A 17,246-nucleotide genomic window follows, 5' to 3' on the forward strand; every position below is an offset into this window, starting at 1 on the left:
AAATCTGCTTTCCAGAGTTCCCCCATATCATTTAAAATGTTCAATTTTCGGGGCACCTGGGTGGCTCGGTCATTAAGCGTCTGCCTTATGGCTCCAGTCATTATCCCAGGATCCTGGAATGGGGTCCAGCATTGGGCTCCCTGCTCGGCAGGAAGCCTGCTTCTCCCTCTCCCATTCCCCCTGCCTGTGTTCCCTCTCTTGCTACCTGTCTCTCTGTCAAATAAATAAATAAAATCTTAAAAAAAAAAAAAGTTTTTTCAAGTAAAATTCACAAGACTGGCAAAGAAACAAGAAAGTATGGCCCATACACAGGAAAGCAAACAATCGAAACAATTCCTGAGGAAGTTGGATTTACTAGACAAAGACTTAAAAATAGGGCGCCTTTAAAAATACATTAAGCCGAACATCGGTCAAATACATGTCAGAGCTGGGATCGAGTAAAAGAACTAAAAGGAAGTCCCTCTCTCTCTCTCTGTGCCTCTCCATCTCTTGTGATTTCTCTCTGTCAAATAAATAGATAAAATAAAAAAAAAAAAAAAAAAAAAAAAAAAAAAAAAAAAAAAAAAAAAAAATAAAATCAGCAATTTAAAAATACATTGAAAGAACATATGTAAATACATGTAGCAGATGTAAAAGAACTAAAAGGAAGTATGACAGTGCTATCTCAGTTAATAGAGAATACCAATAAAAGATAAAAATTTTATTAAAAAAAACAAATAGAAATTCTGGAGTTGAAAAATATAACTGAAATTTAAAAATACACTAAGTGATTCAACAGAAGACCTGAGCAGGAGTCAGCAAACTTGAAGAGAAATCGAGTTTATTCAGTTTAAAGAGCACAAAGAAAGAATGAAGAAAAAAGAAAAGAGCCTCAGAGACCTGTGGGGCGCCATCAGGCATATAACAGGACTCCCATAATGAGGGGAGAGAAAGCACAATCACTGAACTCTACCTCTGAAACTAATAATACATTATTACATGTTAATTAATTCAATTTAAATAATATAAAAAAATTTAAAGGGTAGAGAAAGAATATTTGAAGAAATAATGGCTAAAAGCTTCTCAAATTTGATAAAATTTGGTTGCATTATAGCTGCTTTATCAAAAATAATGATTTCAGGGACACCTGGGTGGCTCAGTGGTTAAGCATCTGCCTTGGGCTCAGGTCGTGATCCCAGAGTCCTGGGTTCTAGTTCTGCATCGCACTCCCTGCTCAGCGGGAAGCCTGCTTCTCCTTCTCCCACTCCACCTGCTTGTGTTCCCTCTCTCACTGTGTCTCCCTCTCTGTCAAATAAATAAGTAAATAATCTTAAAAAAAAATCACTTCAAACAAAAAGATGGTAACAAGTATTAGCAAGGATGTAGAGAAACTGGAACCCCCATAATTTGCTAGATGACTGTAAAATGGGATAACACTTGTTTTTTTTAAAGACTTTTTATTTATTTACTTGAGAGACAAGAGATTGCAAGTAGGCAGAGAGGCAGGCAAAGAGAGGGAAGCAGGCTCCCCACTGAGCAGAGAGCACAATGCAGGGCTCAATCCCAGGGCTCTGGGATCATGACCTGAGCCAAAGGCAGAAGCTTTAACCCACTGAGCCACCCAGGCACCCCTGGGATAACACTTTTGAAACAGTTTGGCAGTTCCTCAAAATGTTAAATGTAGTGTTACCCCATGACCCAGCAATTCCGTTCCTATGTACATACTCAACAGAAATGAAAACTACACATCACATAAAAACCTGTACATAGGGACGCCTGGGTGGCTCAGTTGGTTAAACGGCTGCCTTCGGCTCAGGTCATGATCCCAGCATCCTGGGATCGAGTCCCACATTGGGCTCCTTGCTCAGCAGGAAGCCTGCTTCTCCCTCTGCCTCTGCCTGCCACTCTGTCTGCCTGTGCTCACTCTCTCTGAAAAAACAAACAAACAAACAAACAAAACAAAACCTGTACATAAATGTTCATAGGAACATTGTTCTTAGTAGCCAAAACACACAAACAATGCCAATGTCTACCCACTGGTGAACAGATGTGGTGTATGTGTTTGTAGCACATACATGTAAAGGAACGAAGTACTGCTACAAACTACAATGATGAACCTTGAAAACACTGTGTAAGTGAAAGAAGGCAGACCCAAGAAGGCACATATTATATGACCCCATTGATATGGAATGTCCAGAACAGGCAAATCCCGAGACAGAAAGCAGATCACTGCTAACGGGTTTCTTTTTGGGCTGATGACAGAGTTCTGATTAGAGCCTGGTGATAGCTGCACAACTCTGAAAATACTAAAACATATGAACTGTAACTCATAGAGGTATTATCTTAAAAAATATTCCATCTTTCATTGCCATTTTCCTTATGTAACTTCTCATTTAACAGCAAAATGTACATAATAAAGAATGAGTCTCCCAGCGACACCTTTAATGCCAGCCTTAGTCTCCTGTTCCTACTTCATGAGAAAGCTGCTAACCAGAATCTAGAGATGTGACTGCCAAAAAGGCCCACAAGGACCCCCTAATCTAAGCCTGGCAATTTTCAGACGATGGGGATGGTTTCCATGAAGCAAGCGGCTCAACCTAAAGGACATCACTCTCGCTCCCATGCAGCTCAACGGGGGTCTGGCAGCCCGTCTTCAACTTGTGACATGACTGGAACTTGTGTTTCCCAGTCACCTCAGCACAAAACAAGAAACCCGTACCTACTCTTGACTGCTTCCCACTGGAAGGGACACACATCACCTCCCCTCATGGCCCTCTGGCCAGACTTAGTCACACAGTACCAAGGTAAGGACAAGAGAGGCCGGGAAAGTAGCGTGTTGCGCTGCCCCGGTGGTGATGGCAATTCTGATCCCAGAATTGGGACAGGCTATTAACATGTAATGCAGAGTCTGCGCAGTTGCTTTCCACAAGCCAGGAGATTCTGAACGTGGGCTGCTCCAGGCCACAGTTCTTTGCTGTGAGTATGTATGCACCGCAGGGAGTAGTAGGCTGTGCGGAGGGAAAGGTCACAGATTCTTTTGAGAAACAGAGGAGAAAACACTCCTAGTCAAACATACATCCAAAACACTAAAGCTTCCACTCCATGAAGTTTTGGAATTGGAGCTCCAGTGAAGAACCACCTGCCCTCCATTCTCCCTGTGCTTCGGCGAAAACCTGTATATGTTTAAGTGATTCTAATGAGACCGCTTAAGTCCTGCAGTCTAGTGGGGTTCTTCCACAGGCAGAGAGAACATGCGAGCCCATTAGGATGAAAACTGGTTTTTACTTATTCTTAACAGATCTGTTTGCTCCTGTGCTGATCTTTGCTGTAATGAAACTAGACCGTGTTGAAGTCAAGGAAATATCATGGCATTGAAATACCATTCAAGTTCTACCATTTTCAAATGGGATTCTGCCAAGAAATACTAAGCAGAAAAGGTGGTGACATCCATTTTAAGGAGTTGTCTTCATGGTAGTGATCATCACCCCTGACAAAATTGTTGAAAGCTGGGTGATAGGTACATGAGATTCATCGTATCATTTGCTCTACTGTTGTGTATGACTGAACATTTCCATAATAAAAAGTTTTAAATGGAGCTCCTGGGTGGATCAGTTGGTTAAGCAACTGCCTTTGGCTCAGGTCATGATCCTGGAGTCCCGGGATCAAGTCCCACATTGGGCTCCCTGCTCTGCAGGGGCTCTGCTTCTCCCACTGACCTTTCCACTCTCATGCTTGCTCTCTTTCTCAAATAAATAAAATAAAATCTTAAAAAAAAAAAAGTTTTAAATGCACACAAACATGCACAGAAGCACCTGGACTTATCCCTTCTGTTATTTTTTTTACACAGATTATTCCCAATGCTTAATGTTTTCCTAATGCTTTCCCCCCATATTTATCGGCCTGAAGAGCTAAAATATGTTCAATCCATTTAAGGACATTTCTGTATTTTCTTAAAAAGAATTTTCACTGGGAAAATACTCATCATGTATGGATCCATTATTCATATACACTGTGGAATCCATATACATTGTAAGGACCCCAGAAGTTAGCTTTAGCCAAAACTTGTAAGCTTTAAGTACTTTATTCGTAAGTTTTAATGCTGCCTGAAGAGTTACAAACACGTAGCTAAAAAGGACATTTTAGGAGATAAATCACATTTTCCCAACACCACAGTAGTTTGCTAAAATTCTTAATAGATTAAAACTGAAGTCAGACCTGATTATGTCATTTAAAACATTCCTTTCTGCAACCCAAATTATTAGCAATCCAATTTCACACGATAACAAAGAACATGCTTGAAACTAGACAAAGATTAAGTATAAAAGGGTTTTCTTATATCCATAACTGACAAGATATAAAAAGTGGTCTAGTCAGCCTAAGAATATCTGAAAAGCTTCCCTTTATAGAGAATATTGCGGACAAGAGAGTGACCCTGGGGGTCGGCTAACTGGGTGGAATCCTGGCTCTGCCACTTACCAGCTATGTGACCTTGGGCAAGTTCTTTAACCTCTCTGTGCCTCAGTTTCGTCGTCTGTAAAATAGGGATAATAACAGTAACTACTGTTATTGAGTTCAATGAGTTTATACACATAAAGCACATAGGATAATATCTGGCATATTCTGAGCACCGAGTATTTGATGATCTTGTATTATCATTTCCGCACAATAAGTGAAAGTAAACAAGCCTTGTTAGCCCTGCTTGTCTGGAAAAGAGTATAGACAAAGGTCCTGTAAAGTCACCCAATCCCTGAACAGAGTAGAAAACTATGTATCCTAGGGGAGGAGGCATCACATGCTTCAATGATGTGATAGCTATGATTTGTGAACACAGAGAATATTTTAAATCCATTTCAGGCATTAAGCCAACAGAGAAAATGGGAATGAAGAGCAGTCCTATTGTCAGCAACAGGATGGCACAAAGTAGATTCATTTCAGGATGACAGTCTAAAGAAATAGGCACATGTACTTACCTTCCCACTGGCCCCAAATCCTGAAGACCTAACAGTAAAGACAGTCACAAGGCAATCACAACATAACAGAAATGAGAAGGGCCGAGGGACAGTCTTTTTAAACGCTGCCTACTTTCTGGAAGAGAAAGCAGAGGGAATTGTATGATACGACAGACCACAGCAGAGCCAGACACTTCCCAGAACATGCAGAGCCAAAGGCAGGCAGAGAGGCAGAGCCCTTTTTCCTGGAGGAGCTGGATCAATGCCCAGCTCTGAGTCAGCAGGTAAAGAAATCAGGAGTCGGAAATAGGTTCATCAACCTGACCTCCTCCACACTTCTCACCCCTGGTCATTCACTCAACCAAGTCTTACCAAGACAAAAGGCTGTTAGAAAAACAAGAACCTTTTCTCAATTACCTATATCATCAACCACTTCTTCACTGATAAGGATCACCAGACAGTAGGGAAAAAACCCTAAAAAAACAAAAGACAATAAGGGACACCTAAGATGAAAAGCAGATCAGACTCCAGAAGAAACATACATTTTAGGTCCCTGAAAAGAAATTCCAACTGGCATCCTTAGAGAGATATAGGATAATGCATCCTTAAAACAAAAGCAAGCAAACATAAAGGAAGCAGGAATCAAGAAAGAATTCTTAAAAATAAGAATTCTGACTGCTAAGGTAAAAAAGAAGGGAAAAAATAAAATGATAGTAGAATAGAGTGTACATATTTGCTTATATATTTTGAAACAAGCAATGGAAGAAGAAATCAAAAACCGATAATAATGTTACCTATGTGGTATAGAGAAGAACAAAGGCATGGAAGGAAGCCATAATTCTTTCAATCTACCTTGCTTTATAGTTTTATCTTTAGAACCAGGTAAATATTTTATACAATTAAAAGACAAAAGCAAGTAAAAAAGAAAGCAATCCCTAAAAATAAAAAGCAGACAAATGAACCTAAACTATCAAATCGTGGCATTACCACACAGAGAAGGATTACTTGAAGTTTATAATTTTTTAAGATTTTATTTATTTATTTGACAGAGAAAGACAGTGAGAGAGGGAACGCAAGCAGGGGAGCGGGGAGAGGGAGAAGCAGGCTCCCCACTGAGCAGGGAGCCTCATGCAGGGATAGATCCCAGGGCTGAGGGACCACAACATGAGCCAAAGGCAGAAGCTTAACGACTGCGCCACCCAGGCGCCCCTACTTGAAGTTTCAACAGTGTTTTTTACTATACCTCTCTGGTGTTACTGTCACCAAAGGAGAACAGACACAAATACAAAATCAAAGAAATAAAAATCCTTCAAATCTTTATCTAAATTTGAAATATCAGTCTGAAATCAGGATTTACCTTTTAATTTCTTTTTATATCTTTAATTTCTTTGTACATCTTTACTGAAAAGACCTAGAAGGAGTCAAATTCCAGTTGTAATGAATGCCCCTAATATTACTGCCCACCAAAAAATCATAGCACCTTATAGAAATGGCTGATTCTAGATCTGAGGTCAGAAACAAAAAAGATAAGACAGGAATTTAAGGTAAGAAAGCAAGGAACCCCTCTAATCTGCCTTGTGTCAAAAGGCTCTCAGTCAATCTGAAGAATAAACTGTATTAATGACCAACAATGGGACAATTTAAGCATACAAACGAAACAAAACAAAAAAACCTCCCCTGGAGCAAAAATTATTAAATACATAAAAATTAATTATTTTGGGGCCACCTGGGTGGCTCCACTGGTTAAGCATCCAACTCTTGTTTTCTGCTCAGAGTCTGATCTCAGGGATTTCATGGGTCATGGGATTGAGCCCTATACTGGGCTATGCTCAGTGGGTGACTGCTTGGATATTTTCTCCCTCTGTCCCTCCCCCGCATGGTGCTCTCTCTCAAATAAATAAGATCTTTAAAAAAAACTAATGAGTTTGGACTTGGCAATAATGTCCTGGATAAAACACCAAAGCACAGGGAATGCCTGGGTGGCTCAGTCGGTTAAGCAACTGCGTTTGACTCAGGTCATGATCCCAGGGGTCCTGGAATCGAATAATAAATATATTTATAAAATAAATATAAATATAAATATAAGTCTTTAAACAGACAAACCAACCACCACAGCACAGGCAACAGAAGAAAAAAAAACAGACAAACTGTACTTCCTCAAAATTATAACTTTTGTGCATCAAAGGACGCTATCAATAGAGTGAAAAGGAAACACAGAATGGGAAAAGATATATGTAAATTGTACCTCTGAAAAGGATTAATATCCAGAATATAGAAAGAACTACCTACAACTCGAAAGCAAACAAACAAATCCAATTTTTAAATGGGTGAAGGATTTCAATAGACATTTGTCCAAAGAAATCGATAAACACATGGAAAGATGGCTCAGCATCGCTAATTATCAGAGAATTGCAGGTCAAAACCACAAAAAGACACTACTACAAATTCATTAGGATGGATATTATTAAAAAAAAAAAAAAACACAAAATAAGATGTTGGCAAAAATGTGGAAAAGCGGGAACCCTGGGCATCATCGGTGAGAATATAAGATGATAATGCCACTGTGGAAAACAGCAGGACAGTGCTTCAAAAATTTAGATATATAATTACCATATGGTCTAACAATTTCACTTCTCAGTATATACACAAAAGAAGTGAAAGCAAAAACTTGAACAGATATCTGTATAGCAGTGTTCACTGTAGCATTATGCATAACACCCAGAGGGTGGAAATAAGACAAATGTCCATAAACAGATGAATGGATAAACAAAATGTGGTACAACCATAAAACAGTATATTCTTAAGCCTAAAAAGGACAGACATTCTGATACATGGTTCAACATGGTGGCGGTATCAGTGGTCTTAAGAAGGCAGAGATCATGGTCTCTACTTCCAAAGTCACAGCCAGGTAACAGGATCATTAAGCACCCTGTTTCTCAAGCTCAGGTGGAGAGTGAAGAGTAAGGTGCAGGGAGAATGCTGGATGCTTCTCTGGGGGAGCCTGTCCTTCATCTTTTCCATCTATTTAGAGCCTCTTTCACTATGTGCACGCACACGTGTGCACGAACACACACACACACCTCATTTCTCTAGTCAAATATGTTCATCTGTTCTTTCATTTGGGGGTTTTGCAACTTAACTGATCTTGCCCAAATTAATGATCAAGTGTAGATGAACCTTTCAAAAATGATAGATAAATGGCCGATAAAGCACACGAAAAGATGAGTGGTATCGCTAGCTGTCAGGGAAATGCAAGTGAGAACCACAAGATACCACTAACCACTGGGATGGCTTCATTAAAAAAGATAGACAACACCACATGCTGGGGAGGATGTGGAGAAACTGCCTGCGGGAATACAGTCTGGCAGAACTTCACCAGATTAAACATAGAAGTACCAGATAACCAAGCAATTCCACACCGAGGTATGGTATTTTTTTTTTTTAAGATCTTATTTATTTGACAGAGAGAGAGATCACAAGTAGGCAGAGAGGCAGGTGGGGGGGGGCAGAGCAGGGTCCCTGCTGAGCAGACAGCCCAATGAGGGCCTTGATCCCAGGACCCTGAGATCATGATCTGAGCTGAAGGCAGAGGCTTAACCCACTGAGCCACCCAGGCACCCCATTAGGTGTGGTATTTCAAGAGAAATGAAAAATACGTCCACAAAAAAATCTGTATATGAAGTTTATTATTCATAACTGTTAAAAAAAAAAGTGGAAACAATCCAAATGTCTATCAACTGTAGAATGAATAAACTAGATGTAGGAGAGCCATGTGATGGAATATTATTCAGGCATAAATAAGGAGAGAAGCACTGATCCATGCTACAACATGTATAAGCCTTGGAGACACAGTGCCAGGGGAAAGAAGCCAGACACAAAAGGCCACATACTACATATGATTCCATTAATAAGAAATGTCCAGGACAGGCAAACTCATTGAAATAGAAAGTAGATGAATGTCTACCTAGAGCTGAGGTGGATGAAAAGAATGGAATGACTGCTACTGTATACAGGGTTTCCTTCTAGAGTGATAAAGATGTCCTCAAATTCATTGTAGTGGTGGCTGCAGAATTCTGAATATCCTAAAAGGCACTGAATCACATACTTTAGATAGATGAATTGTATGGTATGTGAGTTATGTTTCAATAAAGCTGTTAAAAAAAAATAAAGATGAACCACTCCATAAACATTCCCTCTTCAGAGGAAAAAAACACAGAAAATTTTTTCTTCCCTCCAGTCCGTAACAATGTAAATCTCAATCTACCCTTGATAATACAGAGACGCCACAGGAAATTCTTTAGGGAGATTAGTGAAGTTATTGTCTGTGAAGTTCAAAGCCCAACCATTTCCATGTTTTTTGTCAGTTCAGAATGACACGAGCCATATTTAGAAATGCACTCCAGAAAAATGCTTTGAAGAATTTTATTCTCAACATTCATGAATTTAAAATATCTATTCAGGCAAGAGAAAATGCCTGAAAGATTTAGTTCTTTGTTCTCTTAGTCCTAGGACTCTACTTTTTTGGCTCCCTTTATAAGAATATGTTATCACACTAAAAAGAGCGAGACAATTTTGTATGGGAAGATGCTTGTCGTCCTACCTCTCCTCCCACCCCTCTGGCCATTCTCAGTTGCCACTGGGAGCTCCTCCTCCTCTGACCTGAAGCACTGTGGTTCCCCAGAGCTCCATGTTGTGCCTTGTCTGTTTCTACGACCAACATGGTCTTCCCGGGAGGATCCCTAAGTCCATCTCTCTAGCCCAGATTTTTCTCCTGTGCTCCACATCCCAAATATTCATTGGCCAACTGGACAGGTCCCCGAGTCAAGTATCCATCACCAACACTCTCCAGGCTCTCACTGTTCTTTTCCTGCCTTGGTGGACAGCATTACCATCTACCTACTTGATCTACCATCTGCCTGTAAACCAGAAACCTGGCAGTCACCTCTACTCCTCAATCTCCTTTACAGCCACTTAGTCATTTAATCATACCCCTCCTGCCTCTTTAATATCTCTCCAGTCTTTTCCTTTTTCTCTACCTTCACTGCCAATCTAAAGTTTGGACCTTCTTTTCCTCTTGCTGGAATTATAAGATGAGCCTCCTGAGTGATCTTCCAAACTCCTTGGCTGCTCCCTTCTGGCTGCTGTGTGACTGTTCTAGATCCAACAAAATCACTTGCTCTCCTACTTCACATGTGTTACGGCTCTCCACTACCCTTCCCAACTGTCTTTTCCCACCCCTCTGCCCACCCCTGCAGTCTTCCCACTCACCGTCTACATGCTCAGTTCCCTCTGCCTGGCAAATTCTCCTAGTTTATTCTCACCCCTCCTGGATGTCTGACCTAGAAATCACCTCCTTTGAGACACCACCTTGGCAAAAAATGAGCTAGGAGGCCCTCTGTGTGCTACCGGAACACCTTGTCTTTAGCCCCGTCTTTGCAGAGTCGTGGCTGTATTGCAACATACTGTATCACGCCACCGGTTTCCATGTTTCCCCACCACCTCCAGCCCTCGAGATCCCTGAGCTCATTCAAGATAGTCAAGGGTGTTAAGCACACTGTAAACATTCAGCAGGTATTTGTTGAATGATTGGCGCATCCTCAGTATTTATTTAATGGAATTTTGTTTTGTTTTGTTTTGCTTTTACAGCACTCATGGAGTCAGTGTTGCCATCCACAGAAGCAGCAGTTAAGTGCTAAAAATAAGCCTCTGTCAAATAAACAAATATAAATAAATAAATAAATACATAAATGAAGTGACTGACGATTTGCCATATTCACGAGAGTACTCCTCAAAAAAACAGACAATTCATTAAGGGCCAACAACCTGTCAAGCATTAAACTGAGCTTTAGAGACCTAAGCTCACTTAATCCTTGCTAGAACCCTAAAATAAAAACAGCTGACATTAACCGAATGGGTACTTGGGGCCAGGCTCTGTATTATCTAATTTAATTTTCACAATGACCCTGTGAGGTAGGTAAAACATCTAGAGAGGTTAAGTGAGTTTTTCAAGTTTTTGCCACTGGCCGAGGTGGAAGTCAGCAACAGAACTGGGTTTGGGGCCTGGTAATCTGAAGCTGCGCTCTCCACCGCACTATTCCACCTCTGTCGAATACCTAGACCTTGGCGTTCTGTTTATCACTCTTAGAGCGGATGGCTGAAAGCTGTAGTCTTCTTGGAATTGACCGGAAGTTGAGATGAAGTGATGGAAAGTAAAGTGATCTCTGTTTAGGAGGCCATACCCATACCTATTGCTGATGACACCCAAATTCAACTCTTTGCTCAAGACGTCTCCCGGCCAGGACCAGACTCATGAGTAATCTCCTCAGGTACTTCAAACTTCACAAGTCACCCTTCCATTCCCTGCTCCTCCTGCTATATGTGCTGTTTTGGCTAAAGGCACTACCAGCCCTGAGCCTAACCGTAAGATGTTGTCCCAGACAATCGCCGTCTTGTTCCTTTGGCTTTCTATCTCTTACATTCAATCCTGCAGATTCTGTTCACCTTGTCTCCAGCAACTGCTCCATGAACAAGCTACTGTTACTGTTACATTCTAGATGCCTTTCATTTTCTCCTTTATATACACAGTGTTCAGCTTCCCAGGAAATAGCCTTCTGAAACAAGCAAGATCAAGACTGAGAGAAAATGCTTTCTATGAGGACCAGAAGCCAAGATGTCAGATGCTCAGGCCCCAGTTCTTTCAGTGGAAGCACACAGAAGGGGAGATATACTTCAAAGCTGGCTGATAGACAATAGCAAAATCTAACTGGGAAAACAAAAATGTATGAGAATGTTAGATATTGGAATAGAAACTAACAAATGGCTCCAAACCCAATGAACCAAACATTCTTTTTTATTCCAATTTACAAATTTAGAAGTCAGCCATCAATCCTTTAACACAGTGGTTCGCAACAAGTAGAGGAGAGGATCCTTCACACGCACCCAGTTCAGGGAACAACTGGCAATGTCTGGAAACACTTTTTGGATGTCACAACTGGGGGAGTAGGGGAGTGCTATGGATAGAGGCCAGAAAAGCTGTTAACTATGCTACCACGCACAGGACAGCTCCCTTGTTCATTCAAAGCCAAAGAATTATCCACCCCAAGATGTTAATAGTGCCACTAGAGAAACTGCTAAACAAATGCTTCAAGCACCTTCCATGTTCAAGTTACCTAATGTATAAAAGGTTACTTCTTTCTGAGAAGATGATACAAACTTCTCCCTAAGCGAATCTCCCGCAAGTCCACAATATGATAAGAGTCATCAGGGGAAAAGAAAAGGGTAAATGCTAAATAGTGTTTAGAAAATAAATGCCATGAGTTCAGAGGAAGGAGAGTACCACAAAGGCTAAGGCCCTTGTCAAAGATCTCAGAGAGCAGAGAGGGCCCCTAGAGGCAAGGCTCCCACCTTGGAGGACCAGAACCCACCTTTCCAGCCTTACTTAGAACAGGTCCCTTTACCTTTTGCTTCTGCTAAACTGTTCACCCATGTCAGCAGCTGGGCCACAAGGCTACAATGTCCCATTCCTACTGTTACAATGGAGAAAAGCTCTCACCTACTACTTCCCCAAAGCGCTGCGCTACAACTGAGCAGCATCCCACCCCACCAAGGGTGAGGAGGACATGTCATCATCTCAACCCAATCACAAAACCATGTTCCTATGATTCTTACAGGAAGGAGGCAGTGAAAAAACTAAGGAGGAAAATGTTTTAAATGGCTCCTGCCCTTGTCCTCTGCCACCTAAAATCAGTGCCAGAAGCTGCCTCATTTCCTGTAGTCGGTTGGTAAAAATAGGAAGTGGGGGAGGAAGTTCACAAAGCAGAAACAAAAGTAATCACTGCCTTGCTTCCTGAACACAAATCACTGAGCAAGGAGGGTATCATTAAAACATCAAAATGGAAAGGCAGGCATGGAGAGCCAAAGCCAGAGGAAAGGAAGTGACACTTCTGGGTCCACCAGGCCCAGATGACTTCCACACCCAGAGACTGCCCCCAAAGAAAAATATGTGCAAAACTGAACACTAGCCCATTAAACAGAAACAGTTCCCAAGAAATTAATACTAAGCATGTTAATTTCAAAAATTGTGCAAAAACTCCAGAAACATTAAAGTTCTATCAGAGTAAAAAATATCAATGAAAAAGTTTTAAAGAGGCCAAGATTATTATTTTTTCTGTTTAAGAAATGACTACTAAAATTGCTGTTAATGCAAAACAAAAACTTACCGAATAACTGATCAGTTGACCAAAAAAACAAAAAAAAAACAAAACAAAAACCACAAAAAAACCTACTAAATAAAAATTCTGATCAACGTTCAAATCTACCATAGTTCAAATGAAGATGTTTCTATATGCCTCCTCCAACAACAGAGTCAACCCTGCGAGTGGTCCCTGAATGCTCAGAAATGCTCCGGGCACCCAGGATGCAGAGGGAGGGCCCTCCAGGAGCTTCTGGTCAAATGGGAGAACAAACTACCCCCACATGGTGACATGTGACCACCTCTTGTCCTGACACTTGCTCTGTAACATTTATCACCACAAAATAGGACATTCCTCTATAATAACAAAGGATGATATTAGTGGATCCGAAAAGCTTTTTTTTTTTTTTAAAGATTTTATTTATTTATTTGTCCGAGAGAGAGCACAACAGCACAACAGAGCAGCAGGCAGAGGGAGAAGCAGGCTGCTTGCTCAACAAGGAGCCCAATGTGGGGCTCAATCCCAGGACCTCAGGACCCGAGCTGAAGGCAGACGCTTAATGACTGAGTCACCCAAGCACCCTGAAAAGCTTTTTTATTCAGTCATCTACAAACAAGTGATAATTTAATTTAAGCAGAAGAAAAAATTTTCTAACCATAAAGTCAACAGAGTTAAAATTTAGTTTCAAAATAGAACAGGGTTTTGTTTTTTTTTTTAAGATTTTATTTATTTGTCAGAGAGAGAGAGCGCACAAGTAGCCAGAGAGGCAGGAGAGGGAGAAGCGGGCTCCCCACTGAGGAAGGAGCCCGATGTGGGACTCGATGTGGGACTTGATCCCAGGACCCTGGGTTCTGACCTGAGTCAAAGGCAGATGCTTAACTAACTGAGCCACTCAGGTGTCCCTCTCTTGTACATTTAAAAGTGTTTATGACTCATATTTCCTGATGAACTCCAAGCCCACCAAGATCCTTTGGCTTTATGGAACCGTCTTGGGTTAAAATGTGAAAATATGTGTATCTTAGAATTGAATAAACACGGTTCAGGAGCAGATATGCATCAAGCTCAGAGAAATGTAGTGAAATAAGTAAGATGCAGAACAATGTGTATATGGGCCCATTTGTGTAAAAAAACAAAGGGGAGAGAGAGAGAGATACACCTGAGCCGAAGGCAGACACTTAACCAACTGAGCCACCCAGGCATCCCCCAAATAGCACAAATTGGTGGGGGAAAAAAAAAGATCGAGTGTGTTAACAGTTATACAAGATGAAGGGTAATTTTGTTTAAATTGAGGGTATTTTGGGGGTGAGGAGAAAAAGAGGAAGATCAAAGTCTAGTTTATTTTTTAAATAGTTAGTAGAAAAGTAGAAAAGTAAATGAAATGGATGGTAATCACCATATATTCAGTTTCATACCAAGAAAAGTGGTGAACATTTAGTGGGAGAAAAAGAATCCATTGCCGGTCCTGCTGAGGGCCGATCTAGCTATTTGTCGAATTTTCTGGTGATAAAATCAACCTGCTGTATTCTAAGGCTTGTGTTTAGTTTTCTTATAAAATCAAAAGAGTAATCCAAGGGGCACCTGGGTGGCTCAGTGGGTTAAAGCCTCTGCCTTCGGCTCAGGTCATGATCTCAGGGTCCTGGGATTGAGCCCCACGTCAGGCGGCTCTGTGCTCGGCAGGGAGCCTGCTTCCTCCTCTCTCTCTGCCTGCCTCTCTGCCTACTTGTGATCTTTCTCTCTGTCAAATAAATAAATAAAATCTTTAAAAAAAAAAAAAGAGTAACCCAAAACCTGTTGCCCTTAAAACAAAACAAATATTACAACTTTTCAAAGAATTTTATTAGAGGAACACTCTGAGCCAAAACACTTTATTAAATAAAAATCTTCCGGGGCGCCTGGGTGGCTCAGTGGGTTAAGCCGCTGCCTTCGGCTCAGGTCATGATCTCAGGGTCCTGGGATCGAGTCCCGCATCGGGCTCTCTGCTCGGCAGGGAGCCTGCTTCCTTCCCTTCCTCTCTCTCTGCCTACTTGTGATCTCTCGCTGTCAAATAAATAAATAAAATCTTTTAAAAAAATAAATAAATAAAAAATAAAAATCTTCCAAAGAAGCTAAAAGCAGAAGGTGGGGGGCAGTTGACACCGCCTTGCCAAGGAAAGGTTTATCTACATATGACTACCACTTATCACCAAAGGATAAATGATTTTGGTTCTGAAGCTTTTGAAAAAGTCTGCTCAGGTGAAACCAGGTTTTTGATGAACTAAAATGGTGCTGGACCATTAGAAGTTTTCACATCCAATACAGCCAAACACAATGAACATATTCACAGCAACAAATTGTGATGCTGATAGAAATCAGGGGATAAATTAAGGAGAATGACTTAAAGTAAATCCTTTTCTTTTTTTAAACTGAAGTATAGTCGACTGAGAAAAATCATTTTTTAAAAGCCACAAGCATTGAGGTAATTATTTCAAACCCAAAAAATCTACCTCTATTAAAAACCACGAGTTTATTTTCGTTAGTATGTTACATCATGAAAAGGCCCTGATGCTCCCCAGCACCCCCCACCCCCATTCCCCAGGTAGGGAGGATAGCCCTACAGAGCAGGCCTGCAGCAGGTTACCATCATCTGACTTTGAGACTCTGCCGCTTCTCCACACCATGAGCCTTCACATACTAAGGCATCTACCGAGGTCCTACTATGTACATGACACTGCTCCAGGCACTGGGGTAGCGGGGTGAATGAAACAGACATAAGTCCTGCTCTCTGGGAGCTTACAACCTCATGGGAGAAAAAGCTCATGCTTTTACCTTGTAGGTCAGATGCTACACAGTACATGGGGCACCTGGGTGGCTCAGTCAGTTAAGCGACTGCCTTTGGCTCAGGTCATGATCTCAGGGTCCTGGGGTCGAGTGCTGCATCAAGCTCCCTGCTCCATGGGGAGCCTGCTTCTCCCTCTTCCCCTGCCTGCTGCTCGCCCAGCTTGTGCTCATGCCCACACACTGTCTCTCTGGCAAATAAATAAATAAATAAAATCTTGAAAAGAAAAGGTGCTAACAGTATCAAGACATTTCTTGGAAACAGGCACTGACAAAGTACAGTAGTTATGGTACGGGTTTGGGAGTCAGACTGACCTAGATACGAATCCCAGTTCTTAATAATTATCAGTTACGAGAATGGCACTTATTAACTCTACGCCTCTGTTTCTCTGAACTCTGTGCCTCAGTTTCTTCAGTACAGTGGTGAGGCTTAAGCCCATAAACCATAGCACTTGGCACACCTTGAGTCTCACTCAGAAACTGGGGCCATCTGCTCTGAAAGAAGCTGGACACTAGTCAGAGGAAAGCATTTTCTCTTCTAATGAAATACTTCACGCCAGCCTACCATTCATGGGGGGGAAAACCAAACTCTTCCTCCTCAAAATACCACAAATCTACCAAGTTTTTAAAAAAGATTACTTACCTTCCTGCTGTTCTGGCCCCAACTCTCAAGGTCCTGGCAACAAAGTAAAAGGAGGACTGCCTTGTGTCCTCCAGAGGGGAAGGAGGTCAAGGCTCCTCCCATTTCCCTGCCGGCCACTCCCTCCTGTGCCAGCCCCAAACTGAAGGAAGACAGGCAAGGACAAGGCTCAAAGCTATTGTGGCGGCATTCTCTGCGACCTTGAGACCCAGGCATGGGATAGGTCGTTGGGAACTGGGGAGAGATTGCTCTCCCCTTGCCTCCCTTGCCTAGGTTACCACAGCCTGCAGCACTCAGGTCTGGGAGCTGAGCCAGCTTCCCTCTGCCTCTGTTCCCAGGCAAACGCATCCACCTCTGGGACCTGGGGGTGGGGTGAGGGAAAGACTTAGGTAGTCCCACGTTCCCCGTCATAAATGCCACCTCACTGGCACCTAATCCCCAAATTATTCCTAATAAGAAAATTGGATTTTTTCCCAGGTAATCTCTAGCTCGAATTCTGCACTCAAAAGCTATCCCATTAAAGGGAGCCTGGGTGGCTCAGTAAGTTAAACCTCTGCTTTCAGATCGGGTCATAATCTGAGTCCTGGAATCAAGTCCCACATAGGGCTCTCTGCTCAGTGGGGGTCTGCTTCCCCCTCTCTCTTTCTGTCAAATAAACAAACAAACAAAAAA

The 17,246-nt window shown here is 41.7% G+C and overlaps 1 protein-coding gene across 3 annotated transcripts in view; it reads right to left on the reverse strand.

The window, feature by feature from the left end:
* The window catches only part of GARRE1 (granule associated Rac and RHOG effector 1), an 81,419-nt gene that overhangs the window by 57,873 nt on the left and 6,300 nt on the right, over window positions 1-17,246 (reverse strand). The window contains exon 1 of one of the 3 annotated variants that reach the window (XM_004765192.3): window positions 16,578-17,096. The exons of 1 other annotated variant lie outside the window; for it this stretch is intronic. The gene's annotated coding sequence lies outside the window, so the exon portion shown is untranslated. Of the gene's footprint in view, window positions 1-4,455; window positions 5,485-16,577; window positions 17,097-17,246 lie in introns of those variants that run through there. One more of the 3 variants, XM_004765193.3, reaches the window with a different exon arrangement.

This window comes from Mustela putorius, unplaced genomic scaffold (assembly GCF_011764305.1).
Source record: "Mustela putorius furo isolate JIRA1106 unplaced genomic scaffold, ASM1176430v1.1 tig00000174_pilon_pilon_pilon, whole genome shotgun sequence".
NCBI classification, from domain to species: Eukaryota; Metazoa; Chordata; class Mammalia; order Carnivora; family Mustelidae; genus Mustela; species Mustela putorius.